General features: G+C 31.2%; 1 pseudogene; it reads right to left on the bottom strand.

Moving 5' to 3' along the window:
* Window positions 1-396: 396 nt before the first annotated feature.
* Window positions 397-3,525, bottom strand: LOC120185884 (annotated as a pseudogene).
* Between the last annotated feature and the right edge of the window lie 4,579 nt (window positions 3,526-8,104).

The raw sequence follows: 8,104 nt of genomic DNA, 5'->3' as shown, positions 1-8,104 counted from the left end.
TATTGATATAAATAATATTAAATAAGTTATTCTAATATTTTAAAATAATATTATTATTTTGTTAATGAATAATATTATTTATTCTATTTGATGTAACAATGTAAATAGTTTTACAGAAACTATTTTCCTAGAAATGAAATTCATTTTATAGAATGCAATTTCCAAAATATATTTTCCGTATTTACGGAATTCAATTTCCGAAATCATTTTTTCGTGAAACAAAAATAGCTCTAGTTAGTTATCTTTTACATACACTGGTATAGATTATACTCCTTGGAGCTAACCTTTTCTTTTCCTGCTTTAAGCATGTTTTAACTTTATTTTTAAATTTATTTAAAGACGATAGTATCCATTCTTTTTGTTTTCTGTTTTAAGCATTTTTATCTTTAGTTTTTAAATATTATACATATTATCCACTTTCAAGTAATCTAACAATATATACTATATTCAAATGCAATTATATCTTCATTATATTAATGCAAAATGTCCCAACTACTTGAATCATTTAATAGTATAATCACCAAACAATGCTTCCGCATATATGAATGTACAAGGCAATGCTTGTTTACCAAAGTTTACTTAACACGACAAGCCCTTTACACTTGGTGATAGGCTCAACAAATTGTAATCAAAATTGCATATAGATATAGTTTGCACCTCTTTCTCTATATTTTCAGTTATGTACCGTAGCTCCGATCTACTGCATCTCCAAGTCCGGGAATTATAAACCTGAAAGCACAGAACCCGCAGCCATCAAATAAACAATCTGCTCATGACAACCGTAAAGCCAACGCCAGTGGAAAGGCAGACCTTAACCCTTCTCATTGACCGTAGGATCAATAATTCCAGTATACACATTTAGCCTGAAAATCACAAAATCCAGTGAAAAAATTTTAAAAGCTATGTGTTACAGATATATAGGATAAATATTAGGGTTAAAATATATTTTATTTAATGTATAATATTACTTTACATACTATAGGGCCTTATACTTGTGTGTATATATCCATAATGTTGGTGAATAAAATACATAAAGTGTGCCAAAGTTTTCTATAAATGGATTTTTTTCATTCAGACTTAATTACCCGGGGAATTTATCGCTCAACTTTTGAAGGGCTTGGAGGAGCGGCCAAAGCAGATATCTATAACACAATAACTCAATTCATTAGAAAAGTGGCATAAATGAATGTATATAGAAAACAACTATTGAAAATAGAAAAATATAAACAAATTAATCACATATGATAGAGAGTTTTCGTAGATTTGTATAAGCTTGCAATGTGGGCAATTTAATAACATAGGCTCAAATGCTAATAGGGGCTCAACCTAAAAGAATAGTCTAAGGGTTTTCACTAGTCCAAGGGTCATGATCTTCCATTGTCTTTTATGAATCAGAAGAACAACAGAAGAAACTAATATAGGCGTTTCAGCGTTTCAGCATGAATCAGCAAGAAATTGATATCATAAACTAAATGCATAATTACAATGTAAGGGAATGCTTCACAAAGCGGATTAACTGAAATATTCAAGAGTCGAGTATTCCAAAGAACTACAAAACTGTAAAATCAGCTGGAAACAGAAAGGATTCTTCCAATTTATTTACCACTTTCATTTGCTTGTTTTGAATTCCACGTTCCTTTAAGAGGTTAAGTGCAGCCACAATTGTGCCACCTACAATTTTTAACAATAAAATTGCCAAAAGTAAAGCAATCACTTAAAACACAATGGGGACATTTGTGATAATTTGCTATGTACTGCTAACAACGATAATGGTTATATCATCCCAACTTCGAATGCAATAAATCAATGATATATATATATATATATTTTGTTTTCTTGAAATAAGTGGGAAGTGACAAAATAGATTTATAATTATACAAGATAGACATGACAAAAGATTTCCAACAGTGAGATGAAATTTGGAACCTGTTGCCAACATAGGATCTACTACAAACACTCGAGATCCTTCAGGAAATTTGTCAGGCAACCTACAAAGAATGTTAACATAACTTACATGCACACCCCAAAACAAAATTTAGCACCCAACAATAAATTAAGTCAGCGGCAAAGTAGAAGGATAGAACAAAACTGATCATACTAAAATGCTACAGTATACTTCAACTAGAAGGCATAGTTCCAATAGATCATGCTTCAAAAACACTAGGGGTTAGATCCACATAGAGAAGTGGAGTTCTTACTTGTTTAGATAAACAGTTGGCAAAAGTGTCTCTTCGTTTCTGCTTACCCCTACATTCATAAAACCGCAACAAAACATAAACAATTAGGCTGGCTGAGCACGTAAAGAATCAAACGGATAAAATTTACAGTCTTGAACAACGATTTTGCAGCATCTTAACCTAAATGGAACGTTCTTGTAGCTGGCAAAATGGATGATGCGTGTTCAGCCAGAGCAAGACCAGCTCTCAAGATTGGAAAAATCTGAGAAACAAAAAAGAAAAAGGTATTAGATACCGATTAACACAAATTTCTTCTCAATGAAATTCATAGACATCAAGAATAAAAAGGCTGGAGAGAAAACAAACCGCCACAGGTTTCCTTGGATCTATAAATTCAACAGAAGCAGCAGCCATTGGTGATTGAATCTCCCCTGTTACAGTAGGCTGGCAGCAGTAAACCCAAAGATATATGAGTTCCAAATGATAAACACATTCAAAATGCCAATAAGATGTAGAATGAAAATAAAAAACAAAGATTTTTTTCCCGAAACAGAAAGCAATGGCATTCACGCTATAATAACTTACCAAACAATCCATTGAAGCTTCATACATAAGTAGCCTCCCCAACTCAGCCATAGCATTTCCTGATAAGAACAAAGACTGATATCAAGATTTTGTCCTATCATATATATACTTAATAAGAAAAGATTTTGCAACTGACCCAGACGAAGCTAAGAGGAATCAAAATTCAAAGTAAATTCGAAGAGAACTCACTAAAAACGGGGCAAGGAGTTTGCTCATTTCTCAGATATCCAGTGCTTAATCAACGGATGTGGAGGCACAAACACCTATAAGAAACAAAATAAACCAAACTCAAAAACAGGAAACTTCGTCGTTTCTACAGAACAAGAAACAAAACATAAGAAGAAAACCGACAAGCATCCTATCCTCAGAAATAAACTTCTCTCCGGTGGCCATGTGATAATTCACTGTCATCAAACCCATCCGTCGCCTCCGCCGCCACCAATAAGTCAATAAAGACAGCTTTTAAAGAAGAAAAAAAGGAAAGATCAGTGGAGATTTTGATGAGTAATGCCTTTTTTTTCTCGTCAAGTTACCAAGAACAAGATTAGAAATAGAGGGCGGGGATTGGAATCTAAGATGGAATAAAATTAGGAAAGCACCTTAGTGGGATTAGTGGCGTTGGGGTGGAGTTTAAAAGGAGGAAAGAGAGTAGGGTTTTTGAAGGAGTGAGATGGGGGCACGAAACGCTCCGTATCGAAGGCAGAACACCGGAGACTAACATTAATACGGCAAGCCATGCATCCGATGATTTCGATCTCCACGACTCAAATTGGCACTGTTTATGATCTTCTTCCGTCTCTATATTCATGAAAGGTTAAAGGGTGAGCTGAGTTAAAAAAATTTCAATTATTCGAATTGATGAATCATATTTTATAACTCTTAGTCGATTTGAAATTTTTTCAAGTCGAGTCAAGTCGAATATTCGATTTTTTGCTTAAATTTAATTGTAAATATTTATAATATTATGATATTATTTTATTTTAATTTAAATGATTTTTATAACTATATACAATATACAATATATATATATATATTCATTTTTTTCATATGTGATATACCTATATCATACAAAGTCGAGAGACTCAACTCAAACTTGAAAACCAATACACGAATTATGAAAACAAATTTGAGTTATTCAAGTTGTATTTTACAACTTGATTTGAACTTAAAAAAATTTCGAGTCGAGTCGAGTTTATGAAATTACAACTCGAAGTCAATTCAAGTTAAGTTTTTTCAATCGAGTCAATTCGTAAAAATCAATTTTTAAGTTAAGTTGAGTTGAGTTTTGCTCACCCCTAGTATATATCAAAATTCAAGGAATTTAAGCAGTAAGGCGATTAAAATAAAGCTAATAAACGACATCATTGGCTAAAATGGTGATAGATTAAAAGTAGAATATAAAATATTATAATAAAAAATCGAAAAAGTTAGTCAAATCAATAACAATAATGGTTACAAATGAAAATGTGATCGCCTTGTATGTAAAATGAGGCAAATAAAATATTGACTTTAAGAAATTAGATTCATAGTTGTAAAAGTTATCAATTATAGTAACATATTAGGTTGCATCTAAAATGTTATAAACAATAACAAAAAAAAGTTAAAAATGGTAAATGTTGTGAATCTTATTAACATATTTGATTGCGTTTAAAATGTTACCAGAGTATAGTAAATAGAGCAAGGTTTTAGCTAAGGTAACAAAATAAGTTAAAAGCTTAAAATGTTATTAATATCTATAACAAATTCACTTGCGCCCAAGAATATTATCGATCGTTAAGAAAGTAGGCTGTGATATAGAATGTTAAACTTCTCTACAATAAATCTAGTTGCGCCCAAGAATTTTATTGGCCTCTAAAAAATTAGGTTGCAATTAGAAATGTTACATTTTTCTATAAGTAATATGATTTTGACCAAAATTGTTAATGGAAATTTGCAAATGAGCCAAGGATTTAGGGGTAACAAAAGAAGTTGAAAGACAAAAATGTTATGAATCGTTTCAACAAGTTCAGTTGGGCCTAAGAATGTTACTGTTTACTAAGAGGTAGGTTGTTATTCTGAATGTTAAACTTCTCTGTAATAAATGAGGTTACACCCAAAATTGTTATCGATCGTTGACAAATAAGGTTACGATCAGAAATAATAAACTTTTCTATAATAAATCTGTATTTGATCAAAATTGTTAACGGAGTTTTGCCAATAAGACAAGGGTTTAGGAACAATAACAAAAGAAGTTGAAAGACAAAAATGTTAAGAATCGCTTTAACAAATCAGGTTGTGCCAAGAATGTTATCGTTTGCTAAGAAATTAGGTTGTGATTGGATATGTTAAAAGTTTGTTGAATGTTATCGTTTACGAAGATCCAACCGTCAAATCCCAATATGTCTTCTTCATTGAAATCCTTATCTCATTATCTTTCCAATGAGTATCCATCCATTAAAATCCATCCACAACAACTCTTGTTGCCCATCATATGGGAAGATAAGTTAATTACTTTCATTACATGCTTTGTCTTTTAGTTTGTTTTCATTACCTTGTTTTACTTTTGTCCCTAGTTCATTAGAATTTTGTTACCCTTTCTTTTAGTGTCTTAATATATTCTTCTTGTCTTAAATTCAGCAACCAAATGCCCTAATTCAATTACCTTGTTGTCGCCCACATTCCCCCTTCACCCTCTCAATTTATTTTATAGTCTAGAGCTTTCTAGGTTTGATTTCTAATTGAAGAGCAATGATCATACTCCGTTACCGCTTCACTATCAATTTCTATCAGATTTGGGATGATTATTGGAGAGATTCAAATGTTCTTGACAGTTCTTGCAAGCATACTTCATCAAGGTACCCTAACGGAGCTACTTCAGACAAGTTCATCAATTTCAGGTTCAGTTACTTATTGTTAGTTTGTTGTTTTTCATCAAAAAGAAAATAAAAAAAGATAAAGAAAAAAGGCACAAAAAAAGGAAAAACCAAAAAATAAAAAAAATCTAGAAAATGAAAACAAAGGAATTTGATATTGATTTTTTACAGGAACTTGACTCGTCTTAATAGAAATCTACATTCCAAAATCCAAGTCAATCATATATCATTAGACCCCTCTGATCCATCGTTCAAGATTGTTGGACATATTTGATCACTGGTCCTTGTCGATTTTTTGTAGACTTTTCAAGAAAGAATTTGGTACTAAAATTTTCCATTCTACAATTATATTCATTGGAGGACTCTCAAAAAAATATCATAATTTTTGGAGATCGAAAACCCCTTCATAAGCATTGCTCAAGTTTATCATGTGCTTGATCGACAGATTTGGAGACTTATCATTGATAATTTTTTTTAGAATTTTATAGAAAGTGTTTGGTTTTGAAAATTTTCATATTTCAACTAAATTCATTGGAAGACATATAAAGAAAGTTATATTTTTGTGGAGATCTTCAACCCCCTCAAAGACGTTGCTCAAGGCGATCTAACCAATTAGAGTTTTTCTGGGTTTAGTTTTTTTCAACTTTTCCTTTGATTCTTATTGCGTTAGGTTTTTTTTAACTTTTATTGTTCCTCTACATCATCTAACCCATTCTCTTCCTTGTGCTCATAGGATTAAAGAGTTTACGTACTTCTTTTTCTTTGCATTCTCGTTCTCATGGAGTTTTAACTTTCTTTGGCCTCTCAAAACCCTTAAGGAAAATTTTCTTCCTTTGCTAGTGATTGAACTCCGATACCAACATTGGAAAGCTTTTAAGAGAAGAAAGTTTTAAAAAGTATAAGATCAACTTTCTTGCCTCTCATTATGTTATTTCCTTGGAGTGACTTGTGAGGTTTCTTGTTTTCGTTTTCTTTTCACTTTAATTTTTTTCTTTGAGTGTTGTGATTTCATGATGGGAGAAGAAGCTACTTTTAATAATACCTTAGCAAAAATAATAATTGTTTCAAATCAACAGTCTGTGTAATACCCCAAATTTTAGTTAGTGACCAAAACATAAAATTTTAAAGTTTGGTAACCAAAGTATAAAGTTGGAAAAGTTTAGGGACCACAGAGGTAATTTTCAAAACGTTAGGTAAGCTGACCTCGTAAATAAATATTTCAACCTTACGTGTGGGGTTTTTCGGGAAACAAATTTTGGATCCGGAATTTATGTTAAAAGTTATAAAATGTTAAAGTTCGGTAAAAATTCAGTAAATCGAATCAAATAAAAATTTTGGGAAATTTTGAAGGTTAAAAATGGTATTTCCACATGTTAAATGATGGAAAATAATAAGGATAATTGGATTTGAGAAATTATTACCATGTTTATTTTGGACTATTGGATGAAAAATGGAAAGATTGAAATATTGGAAAGATTGCATGGGTAAAGTTGGAAAGGGTGAATTAGTTGGTCCATATTTGACTTTATAAAAATGATAAGAGTGAAAAAAATTCCTGACCAAAGTCAATCTCCGATTCTGAAAACTATTTTGATTTTGAAAATAAGCGCAAAGATAGAGTGAGATATTCCGAAGTTATTCAAGTGCTTTTCAATTCTCACTTTGGAAGCTCTCGACTTATGAAAAAAATTAGCTAAGCATGAAAAAATTCTTACTTAGCAAGTTTGAAAATAAAACTTAAAATAAAATAAAAATAAAATTTTGAAAAGAAAAAAGAAAAAACTTTATAAAACTAGAAAGAAGAAGAAGAATGAAATATGAGTTGTGAGTTTAGGCTTACCCCAAGAGGGTACTTATAACCTCTAAAATTCTAAAGACAAGCATATAAATTAAAAGAAAAATAATCCTAAAAATAATTTCAAATGTTTTCTAAATTTAAACTTTAAAATTAAAAATCACTACAAGAAAATATACCTTTAATGACAAACGAATGATGACACACGCTAATTTGTGACTTGCAAAAAATGTGTGTCATAAAAATTGTCATGTTTTTTTAAAATCTGAACGATTTATGACTCACAATAATGTGTGTCATATTTAATAGTTATAATCTAAAAATTTTGCAAAAGCACGGAGTACAATTTTAATTGTCATCTGTAAAAGTCGTATTTTAATTCCCCCATTATTTTCATCCTTTCTCGCTTCTTCTCCCTCGATAACAAAGTTCACGCCTCTTGTTTCCCCTATTTTTCTCTTTTTTTCCTTTTTCTCTTTTCATCAATCCATTTTTCTCTTTAAGTGGGAGGCGATATATCTTCAGCCCAAGCAGTTATACTCGGAGCTTTAACTCCTGGTGTCAAAGTTGGTTCAATTCCCTTCTCGATGATCTATTATACATGATATTTGCAGCCATTTGTATCTAGTTTGAATCTTTTTGTTGTTTGGGTTTCACGCTCTAACATGGAATACACTAAAATTGATGTTTATGAT

Source organism: Hibiscus syriacus, unplaced genomic scaffold, assembly GCF_006381635.1.
Source record: "Hibiscus syriacus cultivar Baekdansim isolate YM2019G1 unplaced genomic scaffold, ASM638163v2 tig00113145_pilon, whole genome shotgun sequence".
NCBI classification, from domain to species: Eukaryota; Viridiplantae; Streptophyta; class Magnoliopsida; order Malvales; family Malvaceae; genus Hibiscus; species Hibiscus syriacus.
The sequence above is the reverse complement of the archived record's forward strand: the minus strand, read 5'-3'. Positions and strand labels throughout refer to the sequence as shown.